This window comes from Pezoporus wallicus, unplaced genomic scaffold (assembly GCF_028554395.1).
Source record: "Pezoporus wallicus isolate ANWC-B61680 ecotype Strahan unplaced genomic scaffold, APGP_CSIRO_Pwel_v1 contig_9719, whole genome shotgun sequence".
In the NCBI taxonomy this organism is placed as follows: domain Eukaryota; kingdom Metazoa; phylum Chordata; class Aves; order Psittaciformes; family Psittacidae; genus Pezoporus; species Pezoporus wallicus.
Genome location: NW_026642910.1, coordinates 1,257,988 through 1,274,334, shown reverse-complemented (window position 1 = coordinate 1,274,334; position 16,347 = coordinate 1,257,988). Strand labels below are relative to the sequence as shown.

At 50.2% G+C, this 16,347-nt stretch overlaps 1 long non-coding RNA gene across 2 annotated transcripts in view; it reads right to left on the bottom strand.

Annotated features, from left to right (window-relative positions):
* Positions 1-277: 277 nt before the first annotated feature.
* The window catches only part of LOC130611935 (uncharacterized), a 52,927-nt gene continuing 36,857 nt past the window's right edge, over positions 278-16,347 (bottom strand). For both annotated transcript variants that reach the window (XR_008975356.1, XR_008975355.1), the window contains 2 exons: positions 2,752-2,894; positions 278-408 (listed from right to left, as the gene is read on the bottom strand). This is a non-coding gene — a long non-coding RNA (uncharacterized LOC130611935). The remainder of the gene's footprint in view (positions 409-2,751; positions 2,895-16,347) is intronic.

The following is a 16,347-nucleotide window of genomic DNA, read 5'->3' as shown; positions in this document are numbered from 1 at the left end:
CTGCGACTCAATCATGTCCTTAGCACCTTCAGTGCTGAAGAAGGAAACGTTTCCAGCTCTGAGACTCACTGAGAACCTCAGAGACATCCAAGAGGGAATCAAACTGCAGAAAAAACATGATTTCAGGATACCCAGAGATGGAGAAGTGGGGACCAACTAAGGACAAAGCATGGATGAGGCTCTGTGTTGGGATAGGGAGAACTCACCTTCGGTACATCAGGGCTGTGATTCCCTACAGCTCCTTTCCAGATGGCTGCAGGGATCTAGGCCATTGCTCCTGTGAATACAGCTGCTGAGAGGAATGGGGAAGAAATCCCCCTGGAAAGCAGCTATGGAAAGTCGGCCACCCTCGAGGAACTTTCTGCTTGGCTTTCCTGTGGTGTGAAAACCATCCCAGATGAGCTTTTCCTAATGGGAAAGAAGGAAAACCTAAACCAGAGGTTTGTTAAAGCTGCCCATCCCCTGCACACTGCCCCCAGCCCTGACCCACAGACAGGGACACAGCACTAGCCCAAAGGCAGTCCTTTACAGCCCTAAGCCATTAACCCCCCCCGGCCTGGAGCTACGGTACAGCCCTGCTTCCCTCAGCTCCCTTTCCCCTAGACTTTGCTCCTTCTGGGATTTTAGCCACTCAAAATACACAGTAAAGACAGCATTCCACATAGGAAAAGTTCTGTGTGGATGGAACTACCAACCTTGACTGGCCTTAGTCAAAACCCTGAGTTTTATCCCCTTTCTGCATTGTCCACTGAAGCTCTTGAGCATCCTCACTCTCTTCCTGCATCCTCCTGCATCCTCCCCAGGCTCCTGGTACCCATCACACTCTGTGCCATGACCACTGCAGAGCTTTGGAGCAACCTGGTCTAATGGAAAGTGTCCCTGCCCATGGCAGGGTTTGGAACTGGATGAGCTTTAAGGTCCCTTCCAATTCCATGATTCCACAATTTCTTGGACTCATCACCTTGCAGAAGATACATGAAGCAACGAGGGGAAATACCATGCAAAAAGGAAGAGACGAGCGAGCCATGCGGGATGGGATCATAAGGAGGGATGAGGGTGGCAGGTCTCTCCATCCCTGCAAATATCCCCCACACACACTGACATCTGCCTCTGCTGGGAGGTCAGGCATGGAATTAGCACCTGGAAAGGAGGATATTTGCCTGTGCTGGGGAGAGTTCCTAAGGTGGGCTGTGGAAAACTGGCCGGCGGCTCCGCAGACAAAGCCTCCCTCCTTCCAAAGCAAACAGCACTGCTCCAAGCACCAGCACATGGGGCTGTGGGGCTCCCAGCCACCTTGGAGTGTGAGGGGGACATGGCAAAGGAACTATAGCCCTTAACTCTTGCTGCCCTGCCTGCCTCTGGGCTTGCAGTGCTGCCCTTCGGTCCAGTGGGGATGCTTCATCTGCACTCGTAGAAGAAGCCATCGTCTCCCCCCAGAAACCTGCACATGTATTAGGAAAACAAGCTAAAACCTCTGCCTATGGCATCAGTTGTGCTCAAGTGCTGAGCTCAGGACCCTTCTGCACACCCAGAGGCCATCCCCGAGCGCTGACCCCATCTCTCCATCCTCCCTCTGTGCACAATCCACTCCTGGTACCCAAACCAGCCCCAGTCCTGATAAATGCCAGCGCCCAGACGTGACCTAGGTGTGAAGGGCAGTGGTGGGTGATGGCTGAGGGCCAGGCACCCCCTTATGAGATCCCCCACTGTTCTCCACGAAGAATAGCCCCTTGTCCTGCTCTGACAGCTCCTCCTCAACCAAAGGGACAGGGAGTAGTGGGGCAGTGTGGTTTCGGGGACAAAAAGCATTAGTTTGGAGACCCATAGACAAAAGAGGGGGTCAGACAGGGCTGCTGTACCCAGGAGTGATGGCTTCCCACCAGGATGCTGGCATTCCAAAAGGCAAAGGGCTGCTGCCCCTTCCCTGTGAAGCTTTGGTTATTGAGGACCAAGGGATACATGACACAAGCGGAGCAGTGTGGGTGGAAGCGGGTCCTCTGGCTGCATGGCAGCATCTCACGTGAAGCAGGGGAGGCACCAGGCAGGAATCTGCTTCGAGCTGCAGCAAGAGTTTATTTTTCCAGCTAAAATAATCGAGTTTAGTGGAAATTCCCCCCCTTCTCAACCTCTCCCATCCTCAGGAATGGCTGCTCAGCTGGATGGGAACCAAGCTGGCATGGCAGGAATCACATGAAGAGCCAGTGTAGGTTATGTCATGTATTTTCCAACCCAGCATAGCTGGGGGGTGCTTGTTTTCTTCTCGCCACCAGGAAGGTAAAGCCCCAAACGTCACTGCTTATGGAATTTGCTATTCCTGATGGCAGATACACGGGAGGGGGCACACGCACTGCTCTGCCTATGGATGTGTGCTCTTTGTGTCTTTCTGCTGAGCTCCTGCTCTGCAGATGGAAATGCTGCACACGGAGATCACGGAATCCCAGCCTGGTTCCATGGAATCCCAGCACCTTGCCACCCTCACAGGGAAGAACTAAGAGCTCATCTCAATCTCCTCTGTCAGGTTAAAGCCATTCCCCCTTGTCCTGTCCCTACATCCCTTGTCCAAAGCCTGTCTCCAGATGATAAAGGGATGGGTTGTTGCTCTGATACTGCAGGTGTAAGCACTGACAGAGCTCTCTACACGTTGTCTTGCTGCTCTTACACCCTGAGCACGGCAAAGGTAGAACAAGATGCACTGAGCAATGCTAAAACCAGGCAAGTAGCAGGTCCATGGCTGGAGCAGAAGCCACTCACCTCTCTCAGCAAACCCTTCTCCTGGTGCAGGGCCTTGTCCAGCAAACACCAACCGGGATCCTGGGGGGAAGTGGGATGTTGAATGCCTGACTTCAACCATCCTCTTGTGGTTTTGCCTTCCTGAGCAGTAGAAGTGAATGAACCTGTAGGACAAAATGCCCCAAACTTGCAATTCTTTATACAGCAAGACATTGTATTACATAGGACAGGTATCCTATGTGAAACCCTGCCATGATTAAAGCCACATCTATATATTATTATAGATTATAACCATCGCTCTGAATCAGAATTAGAGGCCTGTTTGGGTGCGTGTGGACTCCAGACAGCACCTGGAGGGGTTCTGCAAAGGAAGGGAATGAAAACCCCACCAGGCAGAAGAGATTTGAAGAGAAAACAAGTGCTGCTTGTGGGAATCCCGTGGTGCATGAAGATGGATGGAGACAGAGCAAGTGCCACCTCCCTGGCTCACTGGGACCAAGGTGAGAAGCATCCCCATCTGCAAACCCAACCACGCTGCTGCATTCCCCACCTGCTGCCGAGAACCATGAATGCTTTGGGTTGGAATGGCCCTTGAAGGCCATCTCATTCCAACCCCATTGCTGTGATGGGGAGAGAACCCCCTAGGAGCAGGAGAAACCCTTCAGCTTGGAGCTGAAGCATGGCAACTCCCAGGCCAGACGAATGCTGTGGCTGCTCCAATGCGCTCATTGCACATTGGTGTTTCCCACCCGCATCCCAAGCTCCTGGGTTGGATTTGGGCAGCACAACTTGGGCATAGCAAAGGAATTCAGCGTTAATAAACACTGAGGCAGAGCCTGAAGTGTTTATTTTCCAAGGGCAGGCCATTCATCCAGTGCCACTGCTCTGTTCCACTGCATCTCCCTCTGCTTATAGAAGATTAATGAGACACAGCCTGTCTTTCACCCTGACCAGTGTTGCAGGCACCAGGAGGAAGGCCAGATTTGGGGTTCATCTCCCCCTTTCTCCTCCCTCTCTGCCTGTCGCCACCACACCAGCCTGGAGAACACAGTTCTCTCCCCTTGTCATGCACTGAAACACAAGGGTTCCCGACTAGAGTGTTTCCTGGCTCCTTCAGCTGCCCTCTGCAACCAGCCCTCTTTCAGCTGGAGCCTCCTGTAACGTGGGGAAGCTGCAAGAGAAGCGATGGGACAGGTCAAACAACGCTAAAAGGAAGGAGAATGAATGATAAGGAGAAGACAGCTTAGGTTTAGCCTGCCCAAAGCACTCAAGTGGATTAGGGGACTTACCAGAAAGCATATGGTGATGCCCAAGAGAGCAGACACCATATAACCAGTTATATATGCTGTATATAGATAACCATAGATATATGCTATAACTAGTTATATATACTGCATATATATAACCACAGATATATGCTATAACCAGTTAAATATGCTATATATAGATAACCATAGATATATGCTATAACCAGTTATAAGGCACCAGGCTAACAGCAGTGTGATGCTCAGATGGCACTTCCAAAGGACACAGGGCTATCCCTGCTCCAGAAAATGCTCCTTAGCACGTTTAGCATCACCCCCATACTCCTCCTGCTGGGCTCCTGACCTGCTCAACCAACAGCTTCACCATGCAGCACCCACGGGTGCATCTCCCATTGTCCTGCCCAAGGAAGATGTGTGAAGCAGCCCAGCTCCACCTGCAGCATTGCCAGGCTCCATCCCCTGCTCATCCCAGCGACTGGGTGAGCTTTAAAGCCTCTTGCAGCCCAAACCACTCTGAGTCTGACTCTAAATGGGGCTGGATTGAAACCAGCATGAACGTGTCACCGCAACAGCGCTTTTGCATCCCCCCAGTCTATGGCTGGGGCAGGAGCAGTTGACGCATTTCTCCGGCACTCAAAGCTCAACCTGAAAAGCTGCCATTGCCATTAAAAGCAAAGCCAGCTTTGTAAGAACTCCATACGTTTCCATTTCTTTTCCCTCCTTCCTTTCCTTCTTTCTGATTCACCCTTCTGATATTTTGCTTGGACTCCAGTCCTAACGTATTCATCCTTCTTAGCACATTTTTGGGCTGCTTCCACCATTGTTCTTGGAAGCTTGATTTTAAGGACATACATTTAGATATGCAACCTGGTCTCCCACATTAAAAACCTCCTTTAGGCTGGAAAGGGAAGAGCTTAGAGCACTATGAGCCCACATAGAGCCTGCATTGGCTTTGGGAAGTGGAGCAGCTAAAATCAATGCAACCCAATGCAATGAAATAACACGATGAGATTAGAACTGCGTGCACCAGATGGCCGCTCTGATCCTTATCTGGTGGGGAATGCCAGCTTTCCAACAGGACAGCATCACTTGCCTTTTCCCTGTGAAGTTCTTGCCTTATTTATTTGCTTGAGATCAGAAGAGCTGGGGGAAGCTGCCTGGCAGAAACACCAACCTTATGCCAAAGGGTTTGAAGTTGGAGCACAAGTTGGCTTTTACAGGCAGGGGTGCAGGGGGAAGAGGTGGAAAAAGGGTCATTTCTGCCTGGGGAAAGGCCCAAAATGATTTGGAGAGATGAAGGGGCTTTTTCATCATGCAGGAAGCCCACGATGCAGTGAGGTTCCAGATGGGTTTGGGGAAACAGCGGTGGGAAGGATAGATAGGAGGTGCCTGTGTGGTTATGGCAGTGCTGAGTGCCTCAGCTTATACTCATTACACTCACTAAAGCCCTTTTTCAGCTCTTTAAGGCACCCACAAACCTACTTTTAGAGCTCCCTCCCTTCTCCTGCCCAAGGGATGCTGCAGCTCTGGGGCAGCATCCATCTATCCCACACCACTAAGAGCAAACTCAAGGCCACGGCACACAGGCAGCAAGATCCCACGTGGAAGTGATGACCTGGGATAATAAGAACCTTGGCTAAACCTTCACCAGAATGGCTTTGAACTGAAAGAGGGCAGATTTAGATTAGATATTAGGAATTAAACCCAGGCAATCGACTGCAACCAGGAGCTTCCTTAGCATGGAGAAGCTATGGTCCATCCAGGAGCATCCTTGCAGCAGCTTCTCCTGGGGCATCCTAAAACCCCAAGTGCTAGAGCAATACACAAGCCACAGTCATGCCCTGAGTGCCCATGGAGACATTCCAGGGATCCTGTCAAGGAAGGAGGCACTGGGATACGTCGGAGGAGCAGCTGCACTGCTGCGGAGCTGCTACTCCCCAGGGGCTCAGCTCTCCACCAGCCCATAGAGTGAGATGTTGTACCTTGTTTGTGTTTCTATGGTATTACCCTGCCTGCTGGCTCCCCTCCTGCAGCCCCCCCCCCCTCAAGCTAAACCTCTGTGAGGTTAATTATGAGCACGAAAAACGGCCTCCCAAGAGCAACGGGGCTTGATTTAAAGTCATAAAGCTGGAAATCTCGGATTTGATGACGAACCCTGGGGAGAGCAGCTCCTATTAGCGCTCAGCAATGGGCCACAAAAGACCAAGGGGAAAATTCCTGCTGGACTTCTCTCCTCAGTCCACTCCCTGGCTTCATTTTCCATCCCCACATCCTTCCAGCCTGCAAACATATACAGCGTTGCCTGGGCAACTCGGAGACGAGATATACGTACACCGAGGAGTGAGACAATCTCTTTCCTCCCCGATTGCCTGCAAGGTGGAAAAACTCAACCTCCCCTGCTCTTACAGCAACGTCAGCTTCGACCAGGCACACTCACAGCCCAACCTGCTCCTAAACGTGCCACCTCCTGCTCCTCTCGTGGGCATCCATCCCCTGCCATCCCGCATCCCAGAGGAGGATGCTCAGGACACGCAGGCTCGCCAACACACGCACGTTGCCTGAAGATGCCTTCTCTCTTGCCACATCAACTGGTTATACATTGCCACAGGTCTCATGGGACCAAGAAATCACCCTTTTGCTCCCAGTCCCATCACCATCTTTGCCAGTAAAGCTCCTCTTCTGATATTTACCCTATCAAACAGAGGATGGGCTGGTTCAAAGCTGTGCCAGGGGCATAACCAGCTCTCCAGCTGCTCCATCACACCTCATCTCAAATGGAGAGCTGCAAAACAAGGGTTAGACATCCCCAAAACTTCCTTCAGGGGTGACTGTGAATGGGAAAACTGGGGTAGCAGAGGCAGGCACATCATTATCCATAAGGACAAGGTGAAATCTGCTTCATTTTATCATTTATAGCCAAATCCAAAGCATCTCTTAAAGGTGCAGCTCCGCAGGAACCTGAGCCAGGAACGGGCTGTGAAGGTAAAGCTGGTTCCTGCCATTAAAATGTGCCAGTGCTGGGACAGGGAGAAGCTGAAGTGCAAACAAGGAAAAAAAGGGTGGGAAAACGTGATTTGATCTGCTCTGAAAGCAGTAACAGCCCCACTGAAAAGCCTCACAAACATGTAATGTGTGGGGTGGAGCAGGGGTAAGGTCATAAATAACCATAAATAGAGCCAAAGCAAGATAAAATAACTGTCTTCAAGTACCACCACCTTTCATCCAGAGGGGCTGTTTCTAACTGGTTTTACAGGGAATGGATGTGGCCACCTTTGGGCTGGAATGCCAAGCAGCTCTGCCATGCAGGAGGGATGGATTTACCCCATTGAAGTGATGAGCTGGCGTTGCTCAGCATTTTGTTAATGCTGTTATTAATGACAACTTCTCTGCAATGGTCATCAAACACTGTCTTGAAACACTGGCTGTGAGGCCAGGCTCTAACTAGTAACAATAAGGTGAGGCTGTACAGGGACAGAGCATCATCTATGAAAGAAACCAGTGCAGGACATGGAATGGGGATGCTGGGTCCCTCCCAAGCCCTTCCAGTCCTTTTCCCCTCTGTATGGTTGATAACTGGGTATTCCAGGTTTCCACCACAAGACCTATTCCACCTCTGAACAAGTCTTTTCCCTTTAAAGGCTTGAGATTCAAACCATCAACCTTACTGTGAAAGCAAGGGGTTTGCTCCTCTTAGAGGGCATGAACGCCACGTTCCCAGCTGAATTACTCACATCGTACCATAGAACCCTAGACTGGTTTGGGAGCACTGACTCAGCCCTATGGAGCACTGGTTGGGAATACAGACCCAATCCTGAGTTAAAATGCAGGTGGAACATCAGGTAGTTGGGCTGCATTGCTTTAAATTGGAATTTAGGCAGGAGGCCAAGACTAACACCCCCCCTCTTGCAAATAGTGCTGAGGGCTCTTTAACAACCACAGTGGTCCAGGCCTGGGTTAATGTCTTATCCATAAGTTATTCAGTATTTCCTTTTAAAGACAAAATAGTTGGAATACCTCTCTTTCTTTAAATTGCAGTTGTGGCTGCTACAACTAAGCCTCTGCCCTGTTTCCGTCTGCAGCACCAACACTGGGAAGCAGATTTCCATGGGAGTCCCACCTCTGGAGGCTTTATGGGAACTCCAGTGTTATCAGGTTTATAGCAGTGCTAATACCCACGGAGATAAAAGCAGCCTCCTTGCTCCCATCACAGCTTGGTGGGGCTGGGAAAAGAGCATTCCAGGCTGCTGGTCACGTCTTGGTGTATTCCAGGAAGGTTTCTGGAGTAGGAGCATCTCCTGGTGCTTCCAAAGAGGTGACACTGGGAGGTGATGCCCAGAGGAGGTCCCTGAGGTAGCTGCAGTAACCTGAATTTGCACCAAACCAGCATCCCATAGTCAGTGACCTGACTCCATCCTGGTCCTGAACACCTTGGGAAACTGGGAGAGACTAACCTCAGGTCTGGATGCATCCGACATCCCCAACCTGCTCGGGAGTGGTGTCTTCTTCCCATAGCAAAGTGATTTACGTTTCTCTTCCCCCCTTTCCTTCAAGTTTTGCAGACCTTTGTTTTAAAAAGGAACACAGCAAAGCCAAAAGCATTTTGGTTTCTGGCACCAGAACTCCTCTTGGGAGCCGAATTCCCACCGAAAGGATCACATTGCTGGGGAGATCCAGCCTGAGATAGAGATAAATCCAACGGGCAGACAGAGCACTGCGAACCCTCTGCAAGCATGGAGTGGAGGGGCTTGTCTGGGATGATTCTGAAGGGAATCCTTTGCTAAAGCTTGGAGCTGCAGCCTAAAGTCACAGCTCTTTGGCTCCCAAAGAGTAACATTTTCCCAAGTGCCCCAAAGCCTTTAATCCTAATGGGATTTAGGGCTTAATTTCTTCAACAACTTGGAAGCACGTCCCAGGAATGATTCTCACACCCCACTGCATGGCTTTGTGTGTGAACTGGGCTGGATTTAAGGACCACCACCATCTCCTTCTCTCCTGAAAGAACTCTTCCACATGGATGCTTGCAGGTAACATGGATTTGGCCTTTGCTTAGATGATCCCAGTGCTACAGGGCCCCCCTCTTTGATACGAGCTGCTAACAGCTACTGTAATGTTACAGCTGCTACCGAGGAGCTGGAAAGGCCATTGACAGGAGGAGTTTTCCATCCATCCCGAGCGCAGACATCAGCCACATTTTTGGAATAGCTCAAGGAATCGGGATGCCAGAGATGTGTCATTGGTCTGCGGGGTGGGGGGGGAATGACAGGAGGTTTGATGTCCCGTGCCGCACTCAGTGCTATAAAGCTCTCTATGTGAATACACGGATATATATCTCTCCATACATAAAGCAAAGAGATTCCATACTTGTGGAAAAAGCACTCAGTAAGCCTAGTTCCCCTGGAAGCACTTGGTAAAAACATCAGGCACAAGGTTAGGGAAAATACAGGAATACTTCACACAGATGCCTGACAGTGGCTTTTCCCCCCCCTTTTCTTCTTGCTTTTCTAATGACAGTGTTGTGAAGAGGGAAGAAATACCAAGCAGATAGAAAATGGGCACTCTGGAATGCCAGGCTCCATGATTTGCAAAGGGAATTCTGCCTAATCCCTACCGGACACAGCTCAATGTACAAGTGGCACCAAGCAAAGGTACAGATGAGGCGCTGCAATGCAAAGAGATGCTTGCGGCATTCCCTGGGTCTCCATCCTAGGATCCTGCAAAGCTTTGCATTGCTGTTGCTCTCAGCATTGGGCATAAACTCTCCCAAAGTTCCAGCTTCAGGTGCATTTGGAGTGAAAATAAAGCCACAGTTTGGGCTTTAAGCCTCTGCTCTGGTTATTTCCAAGTCACAGCATCACAGCCAAAACCTTCCCTACCACAAGCACTGTTGTTCCTTCTAGTAAACACACTCAGGATAAGGGATGGAGAACAGCTCTTCCAAGGCATTAGCCAGGGCCTCAGCACCCTCACAGCAAAGAGCTTCTGCCTAAGAGCTCATCTCAGTCTCCCCTCTGGCAGGTTAAAGCCATTCCCCTTGGTCTGTCCCTACAGGCCCTTGTCCAAAGCCCCTCTCCAGGTTTCCCCTTTAGACACTGGAGCTGCTCTAAGGTCTCCCCCTCAGGAGCCTTCTCTTCTCCAGGCTGACCCAGCCCAGCTCTCTCAGCCTGGCTCCAGAGCTGCTGCAATCCTTGGAGCATCGTTTACCAGCATCCAGCAGAGATGAAAGCGGGGGGTGAGACCAGAGGACATGGTGATGGGCTGCTCCCCAGCCACGTCACCTCTGCTTCCCCACCAGGAACCGAGGATCTGCGCCCTGCAAAGGGCTTTGGGCTCCCAGCTGAATAGCCCCATTGAGATGCCTGTAACTGAACACATCCCAAATCACTACACAAATGAGGGGTTTTGGATGCCTCGAGTAAAAGGTTCCCTTGCTTTCAGCTCCCCCGGCACAGCAGGATGCTCTTCTCCTGCCAAGGAGCCAGGAAAACAGGAAAAGCCAGGAAAACCACCCCAAAAAGAGGGGCTACACCGCTCCCAGCCACTCTTCACCTGCATTGGGGGGTTCGCTGCACCCACTGGCCATCCTGTAGGGAAAACACTGGTATATGGAGACTGGAATGGCGAGATAGAGGAGGGGAAAAGGCTGGATTATCCTCTTGGATCCACCGGTGTGCCAGTTTTGTCCTCAAACAGCACAAGGAACCACAAGTCCACGCTGGTTTTTGGAAAGCATTCCAAAAAGGAAACAATTTTGAGAAGGTAAAAATAGTCCCTTAGGACTTCTTCAGATAACCTCAGCCCAGGTTTGGATTCTCTCAGCCCTGTAATTTGTGATCCGAAGCACAACGGCACTTCTAAATTGTCACCTCCTAAATTTAGCGGCACGAATGGGAATGGAAACAGGACAAGGCATTCCCAACAGGCTGAAGCCTTGACTTGATAGGAAACCCTTCAGGTTTTGCCCTTTTCTTAGCTGAGAAAAGCCAACAGCATGATTTGGCCTGAGCCACAAACTTAATGCTTTTAACCCCCCGGGAACCATCATTCACCCAGGTCAGGCTCCGTGTACCTGCCCTGGGACACCTCGCACAAGGCAGAGCTGAAGACTTGCTGAAGGCTAAGCCAAGCTTTTCAGATGGGTCCTTCCAGCCCATTTAAGCTGAAGAGCTGCAGATGCCATAAGGAGGTTTGGGCTGGAATTCACATAATGGTTTGGGTTGGAAGGGGCCTTAAAGCTCGTCCTTAAACCCACACATTCCATTAGAGCAGCTCGCTCCAAGCCCCTGTGTCCAACCTGGCCTTGAACACTGCTAGGGATGGGGCAGCCACAGCTTCTCTGGGCCTCACTGCCCTCCTAATACCCTATTTCAATCTCCCCTCTGGCAGGTTGAAGCCATTTCCCTTGTCCTGCTCCTACATCCCTTATCCAAAGCCCCTCTCCAGCTTTCTCGTAGCCCCTTTAGGTATTCATTCATAAAAAAAGCTCCATGTTTAATGAGATGACAGCATTAGCTCAAGTTTAAGGCAGTTTTTAAGCTGTTTCCATGTACAGTTCCTAAGTGTGGAAAGAACAGATGTGCCGGAGACCGAGGTTCGGTCATCCCTGCGACACGTGCTTTGGATGCAGGATGCTCTCCCCTCGCATCCAAGCCTGGGGTGTGGGAATTGGCAGCAGAGGAGGTCGAGAGGGGAAGTTTGGGTGGACCCCGAGCTGCAAAGGTGATGGGCAGCCACGGCAGGGCTGACCTCAGCCCCACTTACATGGCTTGGGGATGATTTAAAGCAGGCGTGGTGGGGCTGGGTGGGCCTGGGTGCTGGATGCGGTGGGCTGCAGCCTAGAGGAAGCCTGCCCGTAATGACACCCAAGGGGGTCTGAGGCCTCTAAACCCCCCTTAGAGCAGTGAGCCAGGGTGGAAATAAAGCGTGGGGCTCCTTATTTCAGCCACACACCTCCAGCTTTTCCCCCAGATATGTGGGAAATAGCCGGTATTCCATGAACTCCCCATAGCTCCTGTAGCCGGGAGGGAGCTTTTAATGGATTTACTCCTTTTTTAATGGAATTACTCCTTTTTTAACCATTCCTGCCCTCAAAGCGGGTTTCCCTGACCAGAAAAGCAGCAAACCCATGTAAATGGGAACAAAGGGAAGAAAAGAGCGAGCGAGCAGAGCTCACGGCTGTGATTTGAGGGGAGTTTTCCTGCTCCACACAAGAGATTTGTGGCCTCAGTGGTTAAAATAGAGGCAAGGGAAGGAAAAAAAAAGACAACAAAGCAGTTTGGGTCAAAAGGGAGTGAGTCTTTGGAGAGCTTTCAGGAGCTAAAAGGCAAATCTCCACACAACTGCTTTGGGTCAATGTAATATTTTCTCTGCTTTAACCCAGTGTTGCGTTCCCCTTTGATTCATTCTTTTAATTGGGTTTATGCTTGTAGTGGAGGCGAACGTTTTCACATCCAGAAAGCAGGGTCAAAAGGGTGTATTTAGAGAAATGTTGAAGGAAAACAGCTCCCCATCCAAAATAATAATAATCATCATAAAAAGAGACCTTTTTTTCCTGGCCAGAAAGGACTTGCCAAATGAGCCTGGTATTTGTGACTCATTGCTCCAGCACGTACTCGAGTGAATTTACTATTTGTCAAGGCAAAAGAAAGGTTAACCTCACTCTAATGAGAGCACATATACCTCAGGGGCACGGCAACAGGCTTGCTGGAGAAGAAAAGGGGTTTCAAAGACCTCCTATGTGCTCCACTGTTGTTTCGTGTCCCTGCACGAACTGGGTGTAAAATAGAGATGAAACCCAGGCACTAACCCCCTTGCACCTCACTCCCTGTCCATATACCTGCAGGAAGACCTTAGTCCAGCAGATACGGGTTGAGGGTTATTTCCATGGCAAAGCAGGGCATGCCACATGGGATTGGTCAGCAGGAAAAGCCACTGGTGGTGCTGGCATCTCTCTTCCAAAGAAGCCAGTCCAAGCATTAATAGGACCTTAATATGTATTAGTTTCCCCCTTTCCTGCACATCACCCCAAAACCCCTTCTACTACCTCAGATGCCCTTTTACTACCCCAAAATGCCCTTCTACAACCACAAAACCCCTTCTACTACAACAAACCCCCTATTACTACCCCAAACCCCTTTCTACTACACCAAACCCCCTTTTAGTACAACAACCCCCTTTTGCTACCCCAAAACCCCTTCTACTACACCAATCCCCCTTTGACTAAACCAAAACCCCTACAACAAACCCCCTTTTACTACCCCACAACCCCTTCTACTACAGCAAACCCCCTTTTGCTACCCCAAACCCCCTTCTGCTACCCCAAACTCCCTTTTGCTACCCCAAACCCCCTTCTACTATAACCCCCTTTTGCTACCCCAAACCCCCTTCTACTACAACCCCCTTTTGCTACCCCAAACCCCCTTCTACTACACCAAACCCCCTTTTACTACAACAAACCCCCTTCTACTACAACAAACCCCCTTTTACTACCCCAAAACCCCTTCTACTACACCAAACCCCCTTTTACTACCCCAAACCCCCTTTTGCTACCCCAAAACCCCTTCTACTACACCAAACCCCCTTTTACTACAACAAACCCCCTTCTACTACAACAAACCCCTTTTACTACCCCAAAACCCCTTCTACTACACCAAACCCCCTTTTACTACCCCAAACCCCCTTTTGCTACCCCAAAACCCCTTCTACTACACCAAACCCCCTTTTACTACCCCAAAACCCCTTCTACTACACCAAACCCCCTTTTACTACCCCAAAACCCCTTCTACTACACCAAACCCCCTTTTACTACCCCAAAACCCCTTCTACTACACCAAACCCCCTTTTACTACCCCAAAACCCCTTTTACTACACCAAACCCCCTTTTACTACCCCACAACCCCTTCTACTACCCCAAACCCCTTTTGCTACCCCAAAACCCCTTCTACTACAACAAACCTCCTTTTGCTGACCCAAACCCCCTTCTACTACACCAAACCCCCTTTTACTACCCCAAACCCCATTTTACTACCCCAAAACCATTTGTGGCCCATTCCCATTCCCTCATCCAACAGAAGAGCATTTCTAGGGAGGCTCAGCAGCATCAACAGCCCAGGAATAGCCCAACTCTTTGAATCAGCCCAAAGTCACTTGGGATGCCTCCAGTTCTCCAAGTTAGGATTTGCCCCTGGGATTTACATGCCCCAGGAAAAACACCACTGGGACAACTGAACACTCAGTGAAGGCTTAAATGCAAGAGGTGGAATTACAGGTGCTGATAACAGAGTCCCCAAGCTCTGCTTTGCTCCATGGTTCTCCTATGGAGCTTCCTCCCTTCAGGCTCAACACCAAAAATCCCTGCTAGGATTGCTTCAAAGATGTCCATGAGGTCATTTTCCCAAGGGAAGCTCGTGCTTTCATTTCAGTGGGAAAAGCTCACTGAAAACATCTGATTTCCTTGAAAGTGTTTGACTTGAGTTAGTGGAAAAGCCCCAAACCTGTAAACTGAGAAATTCCACTTCGAGCACAGAACGATCCAGCTTTTGGCCATTGGCACTTTATTGCTTTTCCAACAAAAATCAACATTTTCCTTGTTCTTTTGTCCTGGACACATCACAGATGAACATATTTCCTGGGCAAACAGCACATGGGCCTCAACTGCACATTCAGGCATCTCCATGGGACTGGAAACACGCAGGACTCTGGTTTCCAACTGCCTGGATAAGGATCTGAAAGCAATGCTTGAGCATGGCGATGCTTCCAAGACCACCAGAGCACATTATAGGGACATTATAGGGATAAGACCTCTTCACATACAGAGATGGCCACAAATAGACTCAGTTCCATCTCCCCACTCCCTGAAGCTCCCTTGGCTCAAGCACCGCTTCAGTTGCCCCTGAATAACTCAATGCCATTCCCCAAAGTTGTTGTTTTCCTTCTTTCCATGAAGGCACCTGCTTGTTCCCGATGCTGCTAATGGATAATCCCGCATTATCCATGAAGTGCTCAATGGCACCATGATCTCATCAGGCATTAACCACGCATGAGACCAGCTTAGCAACCAGGCAAAACACAGCAGCACAAGCTGGAGACCACTCCAGGCACAGATGGGCTTGCTGAGTACTTAGGAAACAAACCCTTTCCCTGGTGATAAGGACATGGGCACCAGGAGAGATGAAAGAGGCTCAGATGGGGCTCGGGCCGTGTGCTGGATCCCACTCCCACCCTGATAAACTTCATTAGATTCCTTAAATCCCATTGTCCATCCTTTTTTACCTCCTCCTTCCTGCTGCTCGTCCCATCTTCCCCATTGACTCTCTGCTGCAGCAGAAGCATGTGTGGGATGAGACCAACACTTCCACTCAAGGCTTTTTCAAGGCATACACGAGCAGAAACAGCCTCAATGTTTCACCAGCAGAAAATCCTCCTCCTCGCTGGCTTAGGCACTGAGAAGAGAAGCAACCAAAGCAACAGCACTGGGGAGACCAAACCAGCGCTGAGCCAGGCTTGCCCCAACCCAGTGGCAAGGTGAAGCACTCGAGCTGCAATAAACTGAGGCTTCATTGCATCACAAGCCTGGAGCCTGGTGCCCTTCATCCCCATCCTGATCAAAGCCAGCAGGAGCTGGAACAGCAGGATGGATTCCACTTATCTAATCATCAGCTTTTCTGTCCCCAGACACACTGGAGCCAAAGGCTGGAGTCCCACCAGGATTCACCATGTTGTTTGGCTTTAGGAGGTTCCCTTCTGATGGGAGCTTGAAATTCCAGCCCTGCAATGGGGAGATGGTTCCTAAGAGGGAACACACCAGTAGTTAAGTGCAGCCTGGCCCCAAATTGTCTCTTGTCCTGTACTTCTGTGAGGCCCCTGATCTCCATCCTTTGCACTCCAGGTCCTGATTCTACAGAGCATCTTGACGTGTTCACATGGGAAGAGGCTGTTACTTCATATTGAAACAGGCCCTGATCCTGCTATCCCATGCCCCACATGACACTTCTTGATCTGGAGGACACAGGGTGACTCATGCTAAGCAAAACCACTTGCATCACTTGAGCAAAATCACTTACTTAGGGATTGTGTGAAGGACTTACAAAGCTCAGCCTTACTCAAGTTAACCCCACTCTACCACCCCTGAACAGAACTCGCTCTTTCCAGGCTGGGTATTAATCCCATTCTGGTTTGCATTGGAAGGGACATTAAAGCTCATCCAGTTCCAACACTGCCAAGTGTGACAAGTCTTAGTCACCTCCTAACACCAAAATGGGATTACCAGGCTCGGGGTGGAATGGGACAGTGGCTGGAAACCCCTTTCTCTCACCTTCTCCCACTTCAGTGCAGGGAGAAGGGGTGTATTGTATCT